Source organism: Xenopus laevis, chromosome 6L (assembly GCF_017654675.1).
Source record: "Xenopus laevis strain J_2021 chromosome 6L, Xenopus_laevis_v10.1, whole genome shotgun sequence".
In the NCBI taxonomy this organism is placed as follows: Eukaryota; Metazoa; Chordata; class Amphibia; order Anura; family Pipidae; genus Xenopus; species Xenopus laevis.
In genome coordinates, this window is record NC_054381.1 from 131,978,581 (window position 1) to 131,984,580 (window position 6,000).

General features: G+C 35.6%; 1 protein-coding gene across 6 annotated transcripts in view; it reads left to right on the forward strand.

Annotated features, from left to right (window-relative positions):
- The window catches only part of zfhx4.L (zinc finger homeobox 4 L homeolog), a 129,039-nt gene that overhangs the window by 56,664 nt on the left and 66,375 nt on the right, over window positions 1-6,000 (forward strand). The gene's annotated exons all lie outside the window — the stretch shown is intronic.

Below are 6,000 nucleotides of genomic sequence, written 5' to 3' on the forward strand. Positions count from 1 at the left end.
AAGGTCGAATTTCAAAGTGGAAAATACTTTGATATTCGACCATCGAATAGAATCCTACAACATTCGAATTTGAAGGATTTTATTCATCGTACGATCGAATTCCGATCGTAGTACGATCGTATTCCGATCGTAGTACGATCATATGATTTGAACGTTTTTATCGTACGATCGTACGATTTTCCTTCGATAATAAAAAACGTAGAAAATTGCTCTGGAAGGTCCCCATAGGCTAACATAGCACTTCGGCAGGTTTACGTTGGAGAAGTATTGAAGTCAAAGTTTTTTTAAAGAGACAGTACTTCGATTATCGAATGGTCGAATTGTCGAACGATTTTTACTTCGAAACGAAGTCGAAGTAAATCCGAAGTCGTAGTATCCTATTTCGAAGTATTCAAAAAATTACTTCGAAATTCAAACTTTTTGTACTTCGAAAATTCACTCGAACCTTAGTAAATCTGCCCCTAAGTGTGCACCTTCTTACATAACTTTGACAGGGTGCTGCCGTTGGCTAATCATCATGTTTTGCAATTTTAAAAGAACATTGAATATATTGATCACATTTAAAAGGTTCAGAAAGCCACCATGCTTTGTTTTGATTTATGGGACATTCGTGATGTATTATACTCTATACTGCTTTTAAACAAATATAACCAAATAAATAGCATTGTCCTTCTTCATAACCTATGAAAATCCCTTTTATTGTTTTCTTTTACTATTGTTATTCAGTCCTGGGTTATTAGGGCACTTCTTGATTGTACTTCATAGTTACGTGTCTCATGAAACAAAAATGAAATCCACACACTCTCTCCATACACTCTCAGATATTAAGTGACCAGTGATCTATGCTTGCTGGCATGCTTTTGACTTACTAGTGATGAACTGTTAAATAAAATGATCTGTCCCCGGGCCAGTCAGCTGGTTGGTTGCCAAACAGTAATCCAGTACAATTAAGTATCAAAGATGCAAGCACTCCAGTATTATAGCAGATCAGATTGCTGGCACCTGGAAATCTACAGAATTCACCCAGTTGTTTTTTTTTTTCATCTTTCTTCAGAATCTATACACTTGTAAGCAACATATGTTTGTATTAATGCTAGCCATTTTTTTTTGGATTGTTATTTTTCTCCCATGATATTGTGTCAAGTTGGCAATGCGTACAATTTTAAAGTTACCTGATTCTTTAAATGTTCTGGCTTTTCATTATTAATCAGACGGTTCTGTATATATGCCTGTTGTATTTATTGCAAACAGGGGGCAAAACCCTGCTATTTGAGTCCATGGAAAATGATGTTGATTTTACTTGAGCAAAGCTACATTTTTGGATCTAGTCCTGGGAGTAGAGGAAACAGTGCAGACTTGTAAAATATGGTCATAATTTCATATTAATGTGAATATGGCATTCCTGAATGCTATAACAGCCTTATATACAATAAAAACGGGCTAAGAAATATTTAAAAAAAAAAAAAAAAAAGTCAACTGTAACTAATGTTAAAATACTGTTGAATAAAGAATTGTGCATCATCTCAACTCTGAAGACAGAGATATTTTGCATGAATTAATATATAATATACAATATTAATGTATTAAAATGGAAAGATTGCTTACGGGTCTAGTATCCTATAGCAACCAATCAACAGGCAGTATTGACTGATCAGCTGTTAAAAATCAAACAACAGATTTGCTTGCTAAGAGTTTCCTGCCTTTTATTCCATTTCCCAATTGGTACCCACACCACCGAGAGTGACAAGCCCAGGACCTTGAAGATTAGACACCATGAGTGTACGCACATTAATCAAACCCAGGCCTGCTATAGCTAGAATCTAGTTTCTTGGTGGAAATCTATAAATGATTTCAAAGTATATCCCCTATTTGTCTCTGAATGTTTATTTAAAGACACAGGTTAATCTGAACCATGAATCTTCACATTTTTATTAATGATATGCGAAAGGGAATTGCCATGGTGGTTTCTCTGACTTACATAAGAATCATGGAAAGAGAGCCGCACATACACTTTATGGTGTATGTGCGGCTCTCTTTCCATGGTTCTTATGTATGATTGACGTGTGCTGACCGTCTAGGGAGTTCAGCAACCTTCAGGCAGGATTTCCATAGGAAAGGAGAGGAGGTGCGGAATCTACAATTGTTGGACTTTAAAAATTCTCTGACTTACACACAACAGATACTGTACTAGTATCTCTGTGCCCAATTGTTAAATGCATGTGATTAGTAAAAATCCTGTGATAACTGTGCCCCTTTTTCTGAAGGAAGGCTTTCAATATAGCTATATATATATATATATATATATATATATATATATATATATATATATATATATATATATATAACATAGAGAGAGCGCTAGAGAAAGAGGGAGAGAAAAATTTTGCTATTAATTGCAAGAGAAGCTTAAAAAAATAGGACAAACTCTATGCTTCTCAGTATTTGGACAAGGAACCCCACAGGGTGCCATAATAATTTATGCTATGCCATGTCCGTTTGAAACATGTATGGTGCCACTTACTGAGAGCCTCCTTATGGTAAAATGTGACACATAAATCAGAAATTCCAAGTCAAGACAGGAACAAATGTTATTTTGCCTATGTTTTTATTCAAAACAGTATCATATAAATCAAGCCTCTATTAGCGTGCGCTGGTGTTTATGCATTAAAATCAAATCTGATAAAATATGATGTCACGTGGCGTTTGGCTCTATTCTCCGCCAAATGTTTTTAAAGAAATCTAAAATCATAACCGTGATTCCCGGTCTGTTTGTTTTACATCATTAGAGAGAATTAAAATAGCAGTGCTGGTAAATGCCCAGTTTGTTAGCAATGGGCAAACAAAGGCAACCGCCCCTATGAGTAATATGTAATACATAACATGCAGAAATCTGCCTACATTAGGGAGAAGGTCCATTGTCCAGCTAATGCTTATGGGTAGCATTAAACTACTAATCTTGAAACTGGAAAAGATGAAAGCATTTGGTACATTTCTATTCACGGAGGATTGCAGAGTGGAAAATGTAAGCTGTATTACTAACCCAACAAGTCAGTGGAGTTCTTTCTTCAGAAAGAAACAAAAGATATCAGTAATTAATGACCCTGACTCTGTGCCAAAAAAGCTTTCTTCTGACAACTCTAACTTAATTAAAACTTAAGACATTTCAATGGACTCAGAAAGCCCCTTATGGGGTGAACTCTTGCAAACTCGTGAGAAAATGTTGTAAGTTAAAGGAAAAAGATGTGTGTCACTACTGGTTCCATGACTCTAATCCCTGACAGTCAAAGAATCTATTTAGCCAAAGCCTTTTCTTTTAACTGGCTCACACCTGCAGGCTTACTGCCACTTCCTCTGCACCAGAAAACAAAAGTTTTTGTCTTTCACGGGAGATCAGATAATAGGCGTCTTGCTGTTGCTTTTGTTTTTGTGCATTCTTTGATTAAAAGTGGAATATTTGATTAAAATTGGAATACAGTTACAATTGGTATGCTCAGGTGGCCTTTGGTACTGCAGGAGCTCAGCTTTTTGGTTTCTCACAACTTTTAAGGACATGAGGGTGACGCCTCTTCTTGAGGTATATGTAATGTCATTGGCATCTTTAACTGCCCCTGAAGGGGTTACGGAAAAACCATGGCGAATCCGAGCTCCCACTTGAAGCTCTAATCTGAAAGGCAGAAGCATGCTGTTCTTCACACTTCTAGATTACAAGGCACAAATAACTGACCTGGACAGTACTGTTTTAGAAACTACCAAATGCTCGAACTGGAAACAAAGATTCTAGCTACATCATTTATATATACTGTATATATCTATATATATATATATATATATATATATATATTTTTTTTTTTTTGTTGTTTTATTGCTCTAGGACAGACATAACAAATGATCTGATTGGTGGTTATGGGTTACATGACTAAAGCAAATGTTTACCTATATTACTACATACCCCCTAACGCCTTTGTTGACAACTGGTTAACGAACATATATTCCACATATAAGAAACAAGTAAATACATAGGGGGTTATTTATTAAACTCCGAATGCAAAAATCCCGAAAAATTTAAATTTAAACCTCAAGGATGGAAAAGTCCGAATCTGAAAACGCAGCATCTCAGACCTGTCGAGGTTGCATATAAGTCAATGGGAGAAGTCACAATGATTTTTTGATGTGTGCTGGGTTTCGTGCAATACCCTGAAGTTTTCAGACTTTTCGGGTGAAAATCCCGAAAAATCGTGAAAATCGGATGAAAAAATCCAATCAGTTCCATTTTTCTGTTATCCTATGCAACTTTCATGAATGTCATTTATGAAGCACCCTCCCATCTCTATAGAGCTACATTCTGCTAACTCTGCCTGACTTGAAGCAAGATTATGCAGCCATTTTTGGTTGCTTGTGGTTGCAGGAAGGAGAAAGACTTGTATATCATGTCATCACTGTGGTTGCAAAGCATTCACCGGGTAATTTAATCCTTGAGGATAGAACGTTATCCACCCCTTTCTTTTAACTAACCATTTTCAGATGCTAAATCTTTAGGGGGAAAAAAAGAGTATTTAATTTTTAAGTGAACTTTCCTACCTCATCTCTTACAGAAACATATGCATTACTTCACCGTTGACTCAAAATGTTATTATAAACCATTGTTGTAACTTATCTTCAACACTAAGGCGGTTATTTATTAAAGTCCAAATGCTAAAAAATTTTTTTAAAAAATTGTTTTTTTTTACTAGAAAATCAGAATTTTTAGTGGAAACAAAACTAAAATTTTTTGAGATTTCTTATACCCCAGGCTGCAAAAAGTCAGAATCTGAAAATCCACCATCTCAGACCTGCCTAGGTTGTATATAAGTCAATGGGAGAGTTTCCTATCCTATTTGGAAGTTTCTGTGGTCTGCGCTGGAATTAGCCCAAAAATCCAACTATTTAAGGCTTTTCTGGCAAAAATCCCAAATTTGGGAAAAGCCTGGGTGATTCACTCAATTTTATAGAGTTTTTCCCCAATCCCATTAAATCATGCTTTTTTATTAAGGTAGGTAAAGTCATGGATTCTAGTTTGGTCAGACTTTTTCATTTTAAAAAATCAAATAAATTAGAATTTTGATAAATAACCCTCGTTAATCTAGGCATCAGAAGACATGAGAGATCTTATGTATGGTAGAAAACTCACAGGCAGTACGATCTATAAAGGGTGGACAGTGTGCATGCCAATAACCAACAAATACCTGTGTACACAGTTATGTGCTTCTTCTGTTGCTGCTTCTGTTTTTGGAAAACAACTATTTTAAGCAGATATTTTAACTATGCTCATCTTTAATTCTATAATTCTATTTAAGAATTTACTGCAGTGTGGGAATAGTCCTCTAGTGGTAAGCTGCTCTATTTCTAGCCCAGTGAATCCTCCCACCCCCAGTTCCCAAAACAGAGCCTTACTCACTAGACGTCTATTTTTTTCTTCTTCTGGGAACTGAAAAAGGCCATCAAGGTTCTGGCCAATAAGTAGTACAAGCTGATGACATAGCACCTTTCCATTGGACGAAGAAATCCTCTATTTACCCATGATGTGAAAAAATGCAATATAACACCACATATATCCTAGGAACTGTCCTCAAACCGGCATAGTTATGTATGAAAGGATCCCTCTTTGCTGTGCTGTAAGAGCAAATATATCAGCTCTATGTGGGAATGCTGCTTGAGGTAGAAACTTCTGCTATTAAATATTCTTCAGAGTTGTTGAGGTTTCTACTGAAAGAAACAGGGAATTTGGAAAGATCCAGTTACATGCCATGGGCAGAAATTAGAGTCGTCAGCGCTTGCAAAAAAAAAAAAGTATTTTTAAATATAAATTTGGTGTGGGTCACTGTGAAAACTGAAAAAAAAAAAATATGATTCCACATCATTTCTGCCTGTTTCAAATTAGGTTAAACTTCAAATTACGTTACTTAAGGTTTTTGTGTGCCTAACGTATGATTAAGAGAAACATTTTTGTTTATAGAAAATGTA